Raw genomic sequence first — 20,130 nt, forward strand, 5'->3', positions numbered from 1 at the left:
CACATTCGTCAACGGCTGCTTTAGTGACTGGAAGACAGCATCCAGTGGCGTACCACAGGGATCTGTGTTGAATCCCCTCTTGTTTGTCATTTAAACAACATAGGTGGAGGGTTATATCAGTAAGTTTGCAGATGACACAAAGATTGGCCGGGCAGTTAACAGTGAGATTGAGTTCTTGGGTTACAGGAAGGTGTAGGTGGGATGGTCAAATGGGCAGAAAAGTGGCAGATGCAATTTAACCTTGAAAGGTGTGAGCTGATACACTTCAGAAGGAGTAAAGTGACAAGGAAGCATTTTATGAATGATCTGACACTGGGAAGTTCTGAGGAACAAAGGGACTTTGGCGTGTTTGTCCATAGATCTCTGAAGGCAGAAGGGCAGGTTAATAGGATGGTGAAAAAGATATATAGAGCATGTGCCTTTATCAATCGAGGCATAGATTACAAAGGCAGAGAGGTCATGTTGGAATTGCATAGAATGTTGGTGAGGCCACAGCTGGAGTATTGTGTGCAATTCTGGCCGCCACATTATAGGAAGGATGTGATTGCGCTGGAGGGGGTGCAGAGGCGAATTACCGGGATGTTGCCTGAGATGGAAAACTTAAATTATGAAGAGAGGTTGGATAGACTTAGGGTGTTTTTGCTGGAGCAGAGAAGACTGGGGGGGGGGAGGGGGGGAGGGGCTGATTGAGGTGTACAAGGTTATGAGGAGTGGATAAGGAACAGCTGTTCCCCTTAGTTGAAGTGTCAGTTACAAGGGGGGGGAAACGTTCAAGGGGAGAGGCAGAAGGTTTAGGGGGGATTTGAGGAGAAACATTTTTACCCAGAGGGTGGTGAGGGTCTGGAACGCACTGCCTGGGAGGGTGGTAGAGGCGGGTTGCCTCACATCCTTTAAAAAGTCCCTGGATGAGCATTTGGCACATCATAGCATTCAAGGCTATGGGCAAGTTCTGGCAAATGGGATTAGGTAGACAGGTCATGTGTCTTTCATGCATGAGTGCAGACTTTGATGGGCCAAAGGGTCTCTTCTGCACTGCATTGTTCTGTGATTCTATGGGCGCGATTTTCCTCCTCCTCTGCGGCATATTCTGCAGTGGCGGTGGGCGGTCCGCCTGTGGCTAGCGGTGGGACCTTCTGGTCTCGCTGCTGAATGAAACAAGAAGCTTCTGCAAAACCCGGGCAAGGTTGTGCCTTGGCGGGGCCCTAAGATCCCATCAGTGTGAATGACCAGACAATCCCTCCTATTGTATCCAAGCTTGCAGTGTCACAAGGGAAGATGATGACACCAGTTATCCACAAGTTAAGTGTGAAGGATCCCCATTTACCTTCTATTGAACATCATTGGCTGTTGACCATTGATTGAAACTGGATTTCTGATATGGAAATCCGTTTATCTCAGAACGCAGAGGAGACCTGGGGCAGTTTGCAAAATAATACCGACAAGACAACAGCTTCAGAGAATGGCTGTGCCACCTTTGCCTTTTAAGAACCATGAGGCTTAAAAGTCTCTAAAAAGCCTCCCCGCATGATTCCAAAACTCCAAATTCACTTGTAAAGAAATGCAACTTGATATAACTGCCATGAGTGCCTAGCTACATGGCCCGCTGAACAGTATTCTCTTCGAAGGAACCCTACAGTTAATCCAAAATTCACATCCCAGCTGTACAAACTTATGTGAAATACAATTCCAGATTGGAAAATCTTCCTTTACCACTGGACTCTCAAAGATATCTGAACTGTTAACTATTCCTTTGGTTCAATTTTAAAAAATTATTTCATAGGATGTGTCTGTACTCCCTAAATTCTGCCTCTTAATCCACCATCTGGGGACCGGTAAAATTCCTTTTCTTAATTCTTTCACAAAGTTTGAGCACTTCTGGCATTATGACCCCCTGGACTAAACACAGTTGAATTAATGAATGATTATTGAAAAAATATATATTTTTATTTTAAGTTTTTACACACAGTTGCACTTTAAGTTCAATATTTATGGTATGTGTGGTTCTTATATGCATATTTTACTATACATCTTATTATATTCTGTCTTGGTGCACTTTCCTTCCACCCTTTCCCTTCTCCCCCTCCCCCCTCCTCCCCCCCCCCACCTCCACCCGCCCTGCACCCCCTTTTCGCTCAGGGTGTACTGTCCCCTGGCTTCTGCTCTCTTCTCCCCCCTCCCTTCTTTACTTTCTGCTTTCTACTGTGTCTGCCTTGCGGGTTTGTGGGGGGGGGGGGGGGGAACTTCTCCCTCTGTGCTGTTCCCCTCAGTTCCCCCGCGTTACCTCTTCTCTTCCTCCCCCCCCCGCCCTACCCCTAGAGTTGCGTGTTCCTGCCTGCCTTCTTCTGCCGCTTGCCTTTTCCTCTAGTCATTGTTGTCTTCGAACCGGTCCTGAAACGAATTGTCGCCACTCTTTGAGGAAACCTTCCTCCAACCCTCGGATGGTGTGTTTGAGCTTCTCCAAGTGGAAACATTCTGCCAGGTCTGCCAGCCAGTGGGTGGTGCTGCTGATCGCCAGCCGAGCAGGATTCTCCGGCGTGCGATTAGAGAAGCGAAAGCTAGGGCATTGGCCCTATTCCCCATGTGTAGCTCTGGCTGTTTGAAGACCCTGAAGATTGGCACTCTTGAACAAATAATTCTTCGAAAAATACCTAGGGCGGGATTCTCCCCTACCCGGCGGGGCGGACCGTACCGGTGCCGAGGAATGGTGTGAACCACTCCGACGTCAGCCCGCTCGGAAGGTGCGGAATCCTCTGCACCTTCAGGGGCTAAGCTGGCGTCGGTGGGGTTGGCGCTTGCGCAGGAGCGCCAGCGTGTGCTGGCGTCATCCCAGCGCATGCGCAGGGGGGTTCTTCTCCGCGCCGGCCATGGTGGGGATTGACAGCAGCCGGCGGGAGGGAAAGAGTGCCCCCATGGCACAGGCCCGCCCGCGGATTGGTGAGCCCCGATCGCAGGCTTGGCCACCGTGGGGGGCACGCACCAGGGCCAGATCTCCCCGCGCCCACCCCGAGGACTCTGCAGGCCGCCCATAGAGCCAGGACCCGCCTGTACGGACCTGGTTTGATTTACGCCTGCGGGACTGGCCGAAAACGGGCGGCCGCTCGGCCCATCTCGGCCCAGAGAATCGCCGGGGGGCCACTGTCTACAGCCGCCGACTGGCTCGGCGCGTTTCCCGCCCCTGCCAAAACCCCTGCACCGGACAATTTGGCAGCCGGAGCCGCGGCGGCGGGGCGGGAGGTCGGAGAATCCCGCCCCTGGTCTTTGGCCCTTTGCTGCCCAATAATTACAGTCACCAAGTTTGTAATTTTAAACATAATTAAGTATATTAGTAACAATAACTATAATTAAATATGCAGCAAATACAGCAGGTCGACTATTATCTAATTCCTAACCTCTCCCACTTAAACCCGTCCCGCCCTCTACACACACACAAGGCAGCCAAACACAGAGGGCAGGAGAGGAGTGCAAAAAATGATAATGAAAGTAAAAGATAAGAGTCTGCATTTCAGATGGTTGTTTCTGGCACACCTTGCTACAATCCAGGCTTTCAGTTTGCGTTTTTCGCTGTAGATTCATGCAGATTCTATGTGCTGCTACACAGCTTTTCTGGAGACAACACAAGGGGGAGAAGAAGGAGAGAGAGAGAGAACAGGTCCTTGCCCCTGTGTGTGTCCATATCTCAACTCTGCTTTCCTTAGGTCTCTGGAAATCATCCCACTCGGGCAGGGTCCAATCACCACCTGTTACCGGGCAGAATATGGTCACCCCAAGTCTCCGGTGCCGAAATGTCTCAGTTTTGCTGTCCAAAGCTAACAGTGTTCTCTGTTGTAACTTTCAAGTTCCTCATTTCCCCTGCTCGACTTAAAGACACATGTCCATTAAGCATCCATGGATTAAAATGATGACAGCAAAAATAAAGAAAGGTTAAAAACAAGAATCACCAGGAAGGGCGAGGGCAGCATTTATTGAATATTGACTATTCTTAATTGTCCTTGACAATGTGCTGGTGAGCCACATTCTTGAACCGCTGCAGTCCATGGGGTGCAGGTATACCCACAATGCTGTTAGGGAGGACATTCCAGGATTTGACCCAACGACAGTGAAGGAACAACAATATAGTTCCAAGTCAGGATGGTGTGTGGTTTGGAGGAAATTTGAAGCTGGTGGTGTTCCATGTATCTGCAAAATACATGCCCTTGTCCTTCTGGATGACTGAGATTGTTTGGAAGGCGATGCCTAAGTCTTGGTGAGTTTCTGCAGTGCACCTTGTAGATGGTCCCCACTCCTGCCCCTTTACGGTTGGTGGTGGAGGGAGTGAGTGTTGAAGGAGTTGGAAAGTTAGGAACTCAGAACCATTGAAAAGCTCGGGTGCAGGAAGTGGCCATTCTGCCCATCTTGTACTTGCAGAAGTGCACTACATTCTTTAATTGCATCGTTCTTCAGTGTGTGGTGTATAACTGATGCCGGCTTTAGATAGTTTGGAGTGAGCAGGTGAATGAATAATCCCTTTTTTAAAAATAAATTTCGAGCACCCAATTATTATTTTCCAATTAAGCGGTAATTTAGCGTGGCCAATCCACCTAGCCTGTACATCTTTGGGTTGTGGGGGTGAAACCCACGCAGACACGGGGAGAATGTGCAAACTCCGCACAGACAGTGACCCAGGGCCGGGATTTGAACCCGGCTCCTCAGCGCTGTAGTCCCAGTGCTAACCACTGCGCCACGTGCCACCCTCTTGAATAATTCTTTTTGTTAAAATCCAAGGAAATCTGCTGTAGGTATTCTTTGAGTTGACCACGCACTAATAGGAGTTCAGAAACACACACATCTGCCTTTTCCAACATGAACCTAACTGATTACGGACAGAAGGGAAAGAGATTTGGTGGGTTTTCATTTATTTTTTCTCTGCTGACTCCAACAGCAATTACTTAAAACATTTTTTAAAATATAAATTTAGAGTACCCAATTCATTTTTTCCAATTAAGGGGCAAATTAGCATGGCCAATCCACCTACCCTGCACATCTTTGGGTTGTGGGGGCGAAACCCACGCAAACACGGAGGGAATGTGCAAACTCCACACGGACAGTGACCCAGAGCCGGGATCGAACCTGGGACCTCGGCGCCGTGAGGCAGCAAGGCTAACCCACTGCGCCACCCGTGCTGCCCCCCAACAGCAATTTCGGGCACTGAATGTTGTCTCTTATTGATTCTGCCATTTTTGCAATTCCAGAAGATTATCTTGCAGAGAATTGTTATGGGTTTGATTTTTCCCTATTACGTATACCACACAGTGAACTGCAAATGGTCACACACCGTTTTAAAAAACACAAAATCTTGTTGGGTATCGTTTATGTTTGTCAAGAAGAATAAAGATCTCAGCACAGTTCCCTGAGGCACTCTAGAGAGGATATCCCGAGGAAAGGCAGATTCCCCATTACATATCACTCCTTGCCTTCTGTTGGTAAGGAAGTTCCGGATACAATTTAATAATGCCCACCTAATTAGAAAGTAATGACATTTGGGCATGAGCTTTTCATGCGGACCTTTGTCAAAGGTTTTTGAGAAATCTAGTTTGGCCATATACATGTACATTAGCATCTTAACCTGTCTATCTAACAATTGCCAACTTCCTCCTTTGATCAATGTATTTTATGCTCATCAGTCTCCTTCTCAAAACATTCCTCTTGTCACTGCTAACACTGTCGAAGATTCAACAGCAGAGAAAACCTTTACCTCTGTGGAATGATATGTATAATCTAAGGAGAGTAAAGGGTTAGCAAGATGATGTTCATGTATATCAACACTAGATGGCATCACTGAGTAGTCTTTATAAAAGGCTGCGTCTCCAGGCATTCTGGGAGAAAGCTGAGGAGAAGCTGTTGGAGAAGTCAATGGAGAAGGGTAGGTGAAGTTGAGTTAGAGTGCAGGTCATATATTAGAGAGATTATTAATTACTGTATCACAGATTCAATACTATTATTTTGTTAACTCAGTAGAGTGTGCGGACCAAGTTAAGTAGTGTAAAATAAATTAGTTTTGATTTAAACATATAGCTTTATTTTTTTTGTCAACACTACTTTGACTATCTTGGAGAACAAAACAAGGAACATAATACTCTGTTGTGCTGAAGGTGATAACTAATTCTAATTGTTTCTATTTTTGCTAATTGAATAACCTTGCTCTCAACTGTACATATGGGGTTTAACTTGAAGACCATGTAGAGCTCAAGGGAGTTTTCTTCAAATATGCAGATTATAGTAAAACAGAAAATATAGTTAATAATTCAGAAGATGATAAAAGTTGCCAAAGGACACCAATAAGGTAATGGAATGGCGGGAAAATTGGCAAATTGGCAAAGAGTGATGTGCAAAAGCAGAGGGACTTCAATGTTCACATTCACCTGATCATGAAAGCAACACCCTAGCGTGAATCTTCGGGGAGGGCAAATTGCTCGCCTGGCTATAAAAGTCGATCACATTGTAGTGCAGTGGTTGGCGCTGCTGCCTCACGGTGCTGAGGTCCAAGGTTCGATCCCGGCTCTGGGTCACTGTCCGTGTGAATGGAGTTTGCACATTCTCCCTGTGTCTGCGTGGGTCTCACCCCCACAACCCAAAGATGTGCAGGGTAGGTGGATTGACCACACTAAATTGCCCCTTAATTGGGGAGAAAAAAACGAATTGGGGAATCTAAATTTACTTATTAAAAAGTCGATCACGAACCAACTGACTTTATGAACGGCTGCCCCGCTGTGAAAATATGCTGTGAGCAGTCTTAGCAAGGTCAGCATGGGACTTCTATCCTTCTGGTGGAAAGAGGACCCACCTAAAACGTTGCCAGACAATCTGAGCTCAGTAGTGGGCGCTGCTGGGGCAGGCAACAGAATAAGACAGGATGGATTCTCGACTCATGTAAGTCCAAAACCTTTGGGTGGGGAGGGTTTGAGTGTCCTAGGGAGGAGTAGAGAGGCGGAGGGATCAGATTTTGGAGGCCAAGGAGGGAGGAAGACACAAGGTGGGATGGGGGGGGGGGGGGGGGAATGAGTCTTCCATGTTGAGGGGTGTGCCCCAGATATGAACAGGGAAACCCCCAAAGGAGGTACCTCCTTTCCTTCCTCCTTTTTCACCACAGTCAGTTCAAAAGCAGCCATGTCACTCTCACCCATCTTCCACCACCAACTGTGTAATGATGGCAGAGGTGGAATTAGGCCTTTAATTGGGCAGTTAAGGGCCTCGACAAGCTTAAGGATGGGTGGGCTCACAGGTGTCTGAAGCGTCCACTGTATTATGGGGAACTCATTGGGGTGGGTGGGGAGGCAATGGGCTATATACCTGTCATATTTTACATGTACCCCCAATGGTGGGCTGTGAAATTCACCCACTTGAGTGGAGATGATCCTAAAAAGCTAATGCAACACTGGGTTTTAAGGCAAGAGGTTGGAATATAAAAGTTGATATGTAACCATGAATTGATTAAAAAAACCTTTAGTAAGAACACAGTTGGAATATCATCTGTAGTTTTGGGAACCCATTTATTGGAAGTGTTACATATGTGGGTTGCTGTTGTGTGTTGCTTGGTCCCTTTAAGAGTTTAGTCATGTGATAGTCCGTGACATCATCGGCTGCTTCGCAGGCTTTTGCCTTAGTCTAGATCAAGCCTTTGTCCAGTTCACAACCATCTAATAAACCTCTGTTGATCATTGCGTCCAACCCACGTGCTGCAGCATTACATTCTTTTACCCTGCAAGTACAATACGAAACGGGATAAAAAGAAAACTGGCGACGAGGTAAGGATCAGAAGAAGAATTATTATCTGAGGAGAAAAAGAAAATCAAAGTTTTCGACGGTTGATGCTGAGGCAGATCAATAGTAGGTCTGCGGTTACACCCTGCACTTGGCATCGGACTGGTAAGGTTGTTGGGCACAAATTGAAAAGGAAAGGTCCATACATTAAAGTTAATGTGCCACCATGAGGAGTACAGGCTGCAGAGCTCGCCATACGCAGTAGAGCAAGACACTGAGGTAGAGTGGGGCAAAGAGGAAAAGATATTCTGGCATTTTTTATTTATTATTAATAAATAAAACGTTAATACAATCAAAGTAAAGTTGTGAGAGCATTCCGATATTGCTGAAGAAATGGTGGGAAGGTTTAGCACGATTTGCTCATTTGAGGATGACTCAGAAAACTGGAAATCATACGCAGAAAGATTGCACTATTATATCCTAGATCATAAGGTTTCTGAAGAGATTAAGACCTGGCATTCCTAAGTTATATCTTAAGATTTTAATTTACTCAGATGCCTGATACAGGCTGAGAAACATGGGGATAAAACGTTTCAAGAATTGGTTAAAATATTAGAAGACCATTATGCAACTGTAGCCACCTGAGTTGGCCACTTCCCGACTTAAAATGGAGAGCAGCAAAGGCTGAAAGGAAATTCAGCCAACACAGGCAAAGACTAGCAGGTGCAAGTTTACTGTGTATTAGACTCTGCAAAAACCCAGACAGCATCGATACAAACAGCCATCTGCATAATAATGTAGCAGCCATCTACATAGTAATGAACGATCCCCGGGAACAATCGAAACATTTGAGATAAACAAGGCCAAGCCAGACTCCTCGGCGCCAGGAGCCAACACAAAAGAGGTTAATGGACACTTAAAGACCGCCCAACGATCAAGGAATAGCTCCAGTATTGGAGAAATCGAACCAAGCGATTGGAACGAAGTCCAATCACTTGAAACCAGATATGGGGTCTGCCCCGAAAGGCGGGAAGCCCCTCGGGACTATAAAGTAAAGCCTCCAAGTTCAAATCGTTCTTCTTGACAGGGTCACTCAGCAACACGAAGCAACCCCTGAGAGTGACCTGTCCGGCGGCCTCCAAGAACGTAAGTTTCAAGTCAACGCACGCTACGAGATAGGCGCTCCTAGCTACCAGTCCATACCAGCTTTTGAATCCCGCAGACTCAGAACCCGAACGAAAGGCCATTTGTTCCCTGACCTGGTGGGCCAGTCCGAAGCTAAGTATAGGCCTGTTAGTGATAGAAATAGCTTAGAAAGTAGAGTTTATGCATGAGTAGCGATTTACTGTGTATAATAAATGTGCTTTGATTTGAATGTTACTAATTGGTGTATTGAGTTATTGATCATTACTTGAACTTGAACCTCGTGGCGGTATCATAAAGATACCTGGCGACTCTAGAGCAAAGGTTATAAAACAGAGCCAATTGAACCAACCAAAAGTTAGCAACACACCAAGGCCATTAATTATTCTGGAGAGGAGGGCGGCATGGTAGCACAGTGGTTAGCACTGCTGCCTCACAGCGCCGAGGACCCGGCTTTGAAGCCAGCTCCGGGTCACTGTCCATGTGGAGTTTGCACATTCACCCCCCCCTCATTCCCACAACTCAAGGGTGTATAGGGTAGGTAGATTGGCAACATTAAATTGCCCCTTCATTGGTAAAAGTAATGAATTGGGAATTTAAATTTTTTAAAAAATTAACGCAGCGACGTTTCGGTTTCATTGAAGGAATCACCTGGAAGGGGAAAATATAACCGGTGCTGGGTCAGAGAATCCCTGGGGGGACGGGAGAATTGTGCCCCGCCGCCCCGATGCCGGCTTCCCCATTCTCCGGCGGCGATTCTCGGGCACCCGTGGGATTCCCGCTGCACCAGTCCCACAGGGCAGGACCTGAAAGGTGAGTCTGCGGGGACCATCCTGGAGGGAGGCGGGGGGTATCCGACCCCTGGGGGGCCCCACACGGTGGCCTGGCCCGTGATCGGGGCCGACTGATCGGCGGGCGGGCTGCTTCCGTGGGGGCCTATTTGACTCCGCGTCGGGCCCCTGTAGGGCTCCGCCATATTGCCCAGGGCCCGGCGCAGAGAAGGGAACCCCTGCGCATGCGCGGAAATATGCCGGCCATAGCGCGCATGCGCGGAATCACGCCGGCCGTTCAACCCATGCGCGAACTCGCGCTGGCCGTTCCGCGCCGGCTGGAGCTGCGGGGACCACTCCGGTGCCAACCTAGCCCCCTAGGAAGGGGAGCATTCCCCATTATCGGGGATGGTTGACGCCCGAGTGGTTGGCGCCACTTTTCACGCCGGCGTGGGGACATAGCCCCATTATTGGAGAATCCCGCCCATAGCTCTTTCAATGGAGTTTGCTGCTGAGGAGGCTTCCCAGCTCAGAGCAGATACGAGGCTCCATAAACTGGCTGCCACCCAGAGAGCATCTACCCAGCAACAGGCGTGTCATTGCCTTGCAAAAGCAGGCCATTCACAGGCTGATTGGTGGAGCAAGAAGAGCCAATGAAAAACGGCCTCACAGCAAGAGCTTGCTGGAGTTAACCAGTTTCTCCAAAGAAGAACGTTGAAAGAGAAACACAGAAAACATTTAAAGGAAGAAACAAAACAAATTCAACCAAGACAATACAGAATGTGGAAGAAAAGAATAATAAAAACACGGAGACACGGCACATCATTTTGATGAGGAATTGAAGTTGAATGTACTTTCAGTTCAAGGTGAACCCCATTGTTTCTGTGTAGTTCCAAAACTGAATAGACAACCTATAAAAATGGAGGCTGTCTTCTTCTTAATTCCTGAGACCACCTATGAATGAGAACTAAATCACCTACCATTAAAGCCAGCAGATGTCACCCTGAGGACTTACACCGAGGAGATAGTGCCTCGAACAGGATGCATCACAGTCAAAGTAGAGATAAGTGGGAAGACTGCAGAGCTGCCACTCCATGTTGTCTGAGGATATTTTCCAGCTCTCTTTGGCCGCTTTTGGCTGGTAAAGATAATATTGAACTGGAGTGCTGTGAACAGCTTAGTTGATTCAAAGACGTTCTTACAGACCATCTTAGAAAAATAAAGCAATGTATTTGCAGTCACATTGGATTCTTGTAAGGAATACAAGTGTCATTAAAAATCAGGCAACAGAGCCAGCCTAAGAGTCCTAAGGCTGGAGCAGTACCCTATGCCACATGTCCAAAGGTAGAATCTGAACTTATGATACTTGTGGATACAGGATTCTTAGGGATTCTATGAAAGAACCCATCGCCACTGGTGACTGGGCAACCTCTATTGCCCCTGTAATGAAGTAGGATGGAACTATTCACCTCTGTGAGGATTTTAAAACAACCAACAGTCCAGTTCTATGTGCGGATCAAAACCCTTTACCATTGATTGAGGATTTGTTTGCCAGCCTAGCAGGAAGACAAAAGTTCAGCAAGACTGACCAATCGCAGGCCTACCTGCAAATGAATGTTGCAGCTGAATTTCAACACCTGCTCGCCATTATATCACATAAAGGCCTTTAGAGGTTACCTTTCAGAATAACATCAGCACCAGCTTTATTTCAACAGTCCATGGACCAGCTCCTTAGCGGTTTACAGGGGGTACAGTGCTACCTTGATGATATAATAATTACTGGTACCAATGAACAGGAACAGTTACTGTAACTTAGAAGCCACATTGAAACACCTTCAGATGGATAGCCTTCGTGTCAGGAAAGATAAGCGTGACTTCTTTCAAACAGTCCAATCCTGAATAGTCCAATCCTGGATCCGCAGATTCTGCCACAGGTTTGGCAGGTGGTGTTTGATAAAGTGGCTGAATGGGCAGGATGCTCTGGATTCTGCGCTCTCTTTCGGCTGTTTATGCTTGGCCTCCACGTGCTCCCCCCTACGACGCTCAAGACGATTGGCGCCTTCGCGGATGCTTCTTCGGCAGTTTGTACATTCTACATCAAGCGATTCCCATGTGTTGATGTGGATGTTGCATTTATTTAGGGAGACTTTCAGTGTGTCCGTATAACGTTTTCTCTGCCCTCCTAGTAATCGCTTTCCATTGCGCAGCTCGGAGTAGAGCACTTGTTTTGTTTATATACTTTTTAATGACTATGTATAAATATTATAGTTATTTGTTGTCCTGGATCTTAGAAGTAAAGGGGCAGGGATGTGAGATATGTGGGATGTTGTTGTGTTGTTGCTTGGCCCCTTTAAGAGTTTAGTCACGTGATAGTCTGTGACATCATCGGCTGGTTTGCGGGCATTTGCCTTAGTCTAGGTCAAGCCTTTGTACAGTTCACAGCCATCTAATAAACCTCGGTTGATTATTGTGTTCAACCCATGTGCTTCAGCATTTTCATTCTTTTATCCTCCAAGTACAATGCACAACAGGATGTTTATGCAAAAGAAAGCAAATTACACAGACTCACCAGATTGCTATATTCTATGAGGTAACACAAATGTCAAAGAGGGACTTGAGGAACTGGGACTGTATTTGTTTGCAGAAAATTATGGGGATGTATATTTAGAACTGTATAAAATAATGAAGAGATAAGACAATTAAAATAAGACTGCTTGTAATGGTGGAAGAATCTAAAACGAGGGGACATAAAAAGATGAAACCTGAAGAAATTTGGGAGATTGAGAAGCAGTAACCTTTTTACACAAGTTTGTGAGGCTGGAGGAAAAAATAGCGATTGAAGCAGAAATCAGATCAACTTTTAAGACATGGTTAGATAGGTGATTGAAGGACATGGGGAGATCAGGATATGGGATTATAGGGTTGGAACTGAGGCTAATATCGAACATGGTCAGGTTGGGCCCAGTGTCCCATTTCCATTTAGGTTTTCTTGACATTATTGTGTCAAGGACTGAATGCAGAGATTGATATGGTGCGGCATTTGTGTGATAAATAATGGTCACAGTCTGAATAACAAAATCTGGCTTCTCTTCAATAATTCACTTGCTATAAAACAGGGTATGCATTGCGTTGATGCGAAAATTGCACCCACCATTTTTCAGGTTAGAGAAACTGAGAAGGAATGTTCCGCTCTTATATTACACGTAGTTATTAATTAAAACACAGTTAATTTGCTGAAGACATTTTCAATTTATTTTAACGCCCCTCTTAAAAACATCTTTTTCTTTGTGATTCCAAATACTTCACATCAATTATTAATATGGATCCCGCATATTCCGTGATTATCATAGAATTTACAGCGCAGAAGGAGGCCATTCGGCCCATCGAGTCTGCACCGGCTCTTGGAAAGAGCACCCTACCCAAGGTCAACACCGCCACCATAACCCAGTAACCCCACCCAACACTAAGGGCAATTTTGGACACTAAGGTCAATTTATCATGGCCAATCCACCTAACCTGCACATCTTTGGACTGTGGGAGGAAACCGGAGCAGCCGGAGGAAACCCACGCACACACGGGGAGGATGTGCAGACTCCGCACAGACAGTGACCCAAGCCGGAATCGAACCTGGGACTCTGGAGCTGTGAAGCAATCGTGCTATCCAAAAGGCTACCGTGCTGCCCGTGATAAACGTGGACAATCAAGAACAATTATAAGTATTATTTTAACATTTTCTGTCGACCCATATTTTCATTAGATAGAGTATCTTGACCTGGCCCTGTGCCACTTGGCTGCACCTACACCACATGGACAATAGCGGTTTAAGAAAGCAGCTCACCACCACCTTCTCAAGAGCAATTAGAGATGGGCAATAAATGCTGGCCTCGCCAACAATGTTCATATCCCATGAAAGAATATGAACAGTTGCTTGCCTGATTCCAGAGCCCTGTCACCTGTGGTTACAATGACCCCAGTATTTAAGGGGAGGGAGCAGAGGAGTGTGTTTACCAGTCGGGAAGGATGGAAAACCTGGTGACACAGATATCCTGCCGAATCTAACAATCGGATCTTGATATCATTTTTCTGCTCCATTTCCCTGGTGTCCAGTGGGGAGTGGAGAAACACTACCGTTCCTCTTGACCCACGAGGAGTGCTGTTAAATAAAAACGCATACCTGCTGGACCGAACTGCTGCTGCCCCACTTTAGTTGCTGCAAGACCGATGCAGGAGACATTAAATTCAGACTGTTGCCAAAATATTGGAAATTGGAGGCTATTTTGAATCTTATAACTATGGGCCTGGCTCTAATGAGGATAGTAGGATGGCTCACGATCCTGGTTAAAATGGAAACAAACCCATTTGCGGCGAGGTTGGGCTTAGATTTTGCAAATTTGTCAATGTAACATATCCCACCTCCAACCTATTCAAAACCGTCATGGGTAGGGGATGGTTAAAGTTGCTCCCTGTTTGACAAGACGTTACGTCACTGAGCCGACAACACAGAACGCTGCCCAACATTTGTCACATTACAAGCCACAAGCTGGACACAGAAAATTGTTCATGTTAGATACAGATAACCATTATCTGTTTACAATGGACAGCACTTGCAGTTTCCTCCTTATTTATAGGGCATGCAGCTTGCTGCATTAGTTTCAATTCGAAACCATTTCATGATACAAAAACATTGCTGGTCCCTTGTGACATTATTCAAATCATAAACACTCATGTGGGCAACAGCTGTAAGCCTTTCTCCAAAATAGAAATGTGTCTGGAATGATCTCAGAACAATGTAGAAAGTCCCTGATTGAAAGCTTGCAGCTGAACAAAGGTAGATGCAAAGGTGAGTTGGGTTTATATTTGGGTGACTCAGAGCCTGTTTTTCTCACACTATTTTAGAATCTGACCATCTCTGTCTTGTGTTACATCCAGGCCTCTGATTTGTTATGTTGTAGGTGTAACATAAGCGACTTCCTTGTGGTGCACTTGACAAAGGAAGGTTCAGACGTGGAGATAACTTCAACACGTTTATTAAACTATTTACACTTCTATTACTCGGGATCGACACTACTGCTAATGCTACTATAGCTACCCAGACTGACTAACCAGTTGCTGCAATCCACGTGGTGGGTGTAATATTGAATCAACCCTGTGTCTCTACTCACTAATGTCTCCACTGGAAAGAGGCAGATCATGTGTGTGGTGTCCTTTATATATGGGTTGGTGTAATGCCCTCTTGTGGTCGTGTCACCTGTGTGTGTATCATGAATGTCCATTGGTCGTGTCCTATCTACCTGATCTATTGGTTAAGTGTGTGTGTGTGATGTCTTTGGTGCTCCCTCTAGTGTCTAGCTAGCCTACATGCATTTACATTGATGCACATCACCACGGCCTCCAATTCAGCATGTCCCAAAAAGAGCACCAGGCATGACCTCACTGATAATGCAAAAGCAATACGATTTTGAATTTCACAGTGTTTAGATCATATTCGCTGGACAAAATATTCAATTTGGTTCGACCCAAATCTTCATCCCAAGATTATGTTGAATTTCTTGTCCATAATTCCAGTCAGGAATCTGATGGGATTGGTGACACTGTTGATTTTGGGACGGCACGGTGGCAGGGTGGTTAGCACCGCTGTCTCACTGCTCCAGGGTCACAGGTTCAATTCCGGCCTCGGGTGACTGTGTGGAGTTTGCACTTTCTCCCCTTATCTGCGTGGGTTTCTTCCGGTTGCTCCGGTTTCCTCCCACAGTCCAAAGATGTGTAGGTTAGGTAGATTGGCCATGCTAAATTTCCCCTTAGTGTCCAAAAGCTTAAGTGATGTTGCTGGGTTGTGGGGATAGGGTGGAGGCATGGGTTTAAGTAGGGTGCTCTTTCCAAGGGCTGCTGCAGATTCGATGGGCCGAATGGCCTCCTTCTGCACTGTAAATTCTACGATTCTATGATTTTCTACCCTTCCTGATGTAACTCTATTGAGGTCAATATTGGGCGGGGAGTAACATTAACATTCCACCTGATCCTGTTGGTTTTTCTCACCGACTGGTCAGACTTAAATCATCTCCATTGAATTGATTTCAAGTCATGCAATTCAGCAGAAACCCAGCAGAAGGGAGCCGAAGACTTAACCTGTCCATTTGTGTCTCTACCTGGCAGACACTCTTAAATTGCAGACAGTGAGGACTGTTGCTTTTAATATGTAAATTGGCCTCCAATCACAGCGTTGAGGCCCTGACTGTTATTTGCCGAGCAGCAATAGCTTCATTACCCGGTTAAAGGTGCCTCACCAAGCTCAGAAGAGGGCCAGGTGAGGGGGAATCTTTCAACTGTATTTGATGGCTGGCATTTTCTGGGATCATTGGCAAAAAACTGGGAGGAGTGAAGGATGGCAAAATGGAGTCAAGGGGGTGCCTGACCTCCTTCTGCCACCATGCCATTTTGTCAGCGACGGAAAAGGTGGCCGATTGACCGTCAACTGGATTAACTGGTGTTTTCTTTTTTCAGCATTTTAGTAAGTGGGCAGCATGGTAGCACAGTGGTTAGCACAGTTGCTTCGCAGCTCCAGGGTCCCAGGTTCGATTCCCGGCTTGGGTCACTGTCTGTGCGGAGTCTGCACATTCTCCCCGTGTGTGCGTGGGTTTCCTCCGGCTGCTCCGGTTTCCTCCAACAGTCCAAAGAGGCGCAGGTTCGGTGGATTGGACATTCTAAATTACCCTTCGTGTTATAAAGATTAGGTTGGGTTATGGGGATAAAGGGGATAGGGTGGAGGCGTGGGGCTTTACTAGGGTCCTCTTTCCAAGGGCCAGTGCAGACTCGATGGGCTGAATGGCCTCCTTCTGCACTGTAAATTCTATGAAATTCTATGAATTCTATGACATTGTGCAAAAGTGCTCAATCATAGCTGGATTTCAGTAACTTGTCAGAAGGAATTTATATGACCGATCAGGCTGTACTTTCCGTGTAAATGGATTTGATGCCTTACACTGCAGATAAAATGTAAATGTGTTTGGTTAGGAAACAGATGTGCCTTTTCCCTCTCCAACACTAGTCAAAACAATTCCATTTCATGCAAATAAGCTGGTGTAAACAAGTGTCGACTTCAGCTGCCATTTTGTATGGTGTTCCAGTAGCAACTAACCTGCCATGAAAACATGAACCTATGAGATAAACTCCCCATTTTGACACAGAATTTGTTGCATGGATTTCCCCTTTCCCACTGTCAATTTAAATCTGGCTCCAGATCAAGGGGATTTCCAAGCATCCTGAGATCATCAAACAGGGTCAGCGACCGATCACATTGTAGTTTTCCAACAGATTGCAAAGCAGGAAGTAACATATTGACTTTTTTCACTTTCAATTGAAATATTACAGAGAATGAAATAAAATATTCACACACACACACATGCAGAATTAAAAAGTGGTTAGCACTGTTGCTTCACAGCTCCAGGGTCCCAGGTTCGATTCCGGCTTGGGTCACTGTCTGTGCGGAGTGTGCACATCCTCCCCGTGTCAGCGTGGGTTTCCTCCGGGTGCTCCGGTTTCCTCCCACAGTCCAAAGATGTGAAGGCTAGGTGGATTGGCTGTTCTAAGAAATTGCCCCTTAGTGTCTAAAAGGATTAGGTGGGGTTACTGAGTTATGGGGATAGGGTGTTGGCTTGGGCTTAGGTAGGGTGCTCTTTCAGAGGTTCAGTGCAGACTCGATGGGCTGAATGCCCTCCTTCTGCACTGTAGTAATTCTATGAGTATGTGATTCATGAACATCTGAAAACATATTATTTAAATCATTGTGTTTTTTAAAATCATAATGGAGACATTTTACATTCCACAAATATAAAATTAGCTTTGCAGGGGTAGGGATGTTGTAGATCTGTAATTCTGAAATTAACGCATCATTAAAACCCCAATGATATCTCATTTAACAAGGTGTAACTTTTTCAAGGGTTTTAACAGTATTAGTATCAATGTGGAAGTTTTCATCAGTTCGATGATTGTGGATTGGACAATGGAAGGTGGGGCCTCAACAGCGCCCCCTGAGGGGGAGCGCAGAATCACCAACAAAGACTGGCTGGATTATGCAATTAACTGCACACCCTTGGACTCCAAAGGTTGCTGTTAACTTCAAAGGACTAATGATGGCGAATGCTGACGGTTTCACTATCACTATCATTGTGATGTCCTGTTCTTCAAAAGGATAAAGGAAAGCCAATGGGCTGAAATGCAACACCATTGTGTCAACAAGGTGACATTCCATGCAAATTTTTCCTTCCAAAGTAGAAAGCACTGGATTAAGGGGTTACTGTTGGCACATTTACAGTGTGTTAGAGTTTCTATTGGAAGGCTGCTGATACCCTGCAGGTTTACATTGCAGAGTATGTTCAGAGCACCATGGCAACGCTGGAGAAACTGACTGTGCAAAGAAATAGCTTCTGTACTGTTCGCGAGTGGCACTTGCATATTTCTCTTGCTGGTTACGTTACTGATCTTCTCCAGAAACCCAACCCACAGGCGCCCAGGAGATAGCAGGTCTGCTGTTGCGAGGGCCATTTATGTTTACCTCTGGTGGTCTTGTTCAGCAATTGTTCGCCACCGTGCCGCCATGGGCAAGCTCATTGATCTTTCTCATTTACCTATCCAGATGCTAGTACTTAATGGGCTGCATGGTGGCACAGTAGGTAGCACTACTGCCTCACAGCGCCATGGGCCCAGGTTCGATTCTGACCTGGGTGACGGTCTGTGTGGAGTTTGCACTTTCTCACCATGTCTGCGTGGGTTTCCTCCGGGAGCTCTGGTTTCCTCCCACAGTCCAAAGATGTACAGGGTAGGTAGATTGGCCAGGCTAAATTGCCCCTTAAGTGCTCAAATTATTGGGTGGGGTTACGGGATAAGGTGCTCTTTCAGAGGGACAGTGATGATTCCTCTTGGATCAATCTGCATTGATTTGGTAATATTAGAAAACTCCATAGCAGCTTTCACTCAATAGCCTCATGCATGACTTTGCCGGTCTGGTTATTGCACCCTGTTCTGATGTAGAGATTATATAGAGATCAGATTGCTGGCTTCAACATGTGGACTTGAGTAGCCAAATCCAAAATGGTGGCTTCCCCCCTCTTTCATGACATTGGTGGGGCCCATTCAGCCCTGCCAATTACATTTTTGGCCAGAGACCGTGGAGCCCCGATAATCAGAAAGATTGCACTCCCTCTGATATCAAGAGCATAGCATCTGTCAATGCTTCTGTGAGTAGCAAACCTGTAATTACAAAGGTGCATTTCTGATGTGGAATGTGGTACAGTATTACGGTGATGCTATGATGCCCGCTGTCTGTCTTGTATTAGTAATGAGCTCCTGGAGGAAACCCACGCAGACATGGTGAGAATGTAGAAACTCCCCACAGACCGGCATGCAGGTCAGAATCGAACCTGGGACCCTGGCGCTGTGAGGCAGCAGTGCTAACTACTGTGCCACCATACAGCCCATCAAGTACTAGCATCTGGATAGGTGAATGAGAAAGATCAATGAGCTTGCCCATGGCGGCACGGTAACGCAGTGGTTAGCACTGCTACCTCACGGCGTTGAGGACTCTGGTTCGATCCTGGCCCCGGGTCACTGTGGGTGTGGAGTTTGCACATTCTCCCCATGTCTGCGTGGGTCTCACCCCCACAACCCAAAGATGTGTAGGGTAGGTGGATTATGCCACGCTAAATTGCCCCTTAATTTAAAAAACAGAATTGGGTACTCTGAATTTCTAATTAAAAAAATAATAATTATGAGAGAAGATTTTAAGGCGTGTTTTTTTGGAGTGGACAATCATCTGGGTGGGATTCTGAGGAGACATCCACAAACATTCACTTGTTCACTTGGGGTTCAAAGTGGAGAGTGCATTTGCCCACAGTCATCTTGTGAGCTTAAAAGGGACTTTGTGTTCATGAAACCATGAAAGCTATTTCTTGCTCCCTTTACTTCATTCTCACTAAACTACTGATTACCCATTTTGTCTTCCACATATCCAAGTCAGCTAACATTATAAATGCTTCATTGTTTTGAAGTACTGATCTTTCCCTTTCAATAATCTTACTATCTCATTAATCCCTTCTGTTAAATTCTTCCATGCGCTGCACTTAAGCTCTGAAGACCATTGTCAGCCCCAATTGCAACCCTTCTTTCCTCCCCTGATCATTGAATTTCTCTCTCCCATTCACTATGTTCCACCTCACCGTGGCCAATTCTGCCACTCCTGGTTGTGGCCTCTTTGCCTTTCTCGATAGCTGCCTCTTTCCTCTGAGGATTATGATGCCATATGCCTCTCCAATAACTACCCCCCCTCCCAATCAGTGCCACCTTCCATATCCCAAAAACCTTCCCCTTTGCCACTATGCTGCCTTATCCCAGTCACCCATTTCACCTATTACGTCACCTGCACCAACCAAATTTCTAGGCTGTCATGTTCAATTGTTAACTGAAAACATTAACAATTCCCACCTGC

Source organism: Scyliorhinus torazame, chromosome 15, assembly GCF_047496885.1.
Source record: "Scyliorhinus torazame isolate Kashiwa2021f chromosome 15, sScyTor2.1, whole genome shotgun sequence".
NCBI lineage: Eukaryota > Metazoa > Chordata > Chondrichthyes > Carcharhiniformes > Scyliorhinidae > Scyliorhinus > Scyliorhinus torazame.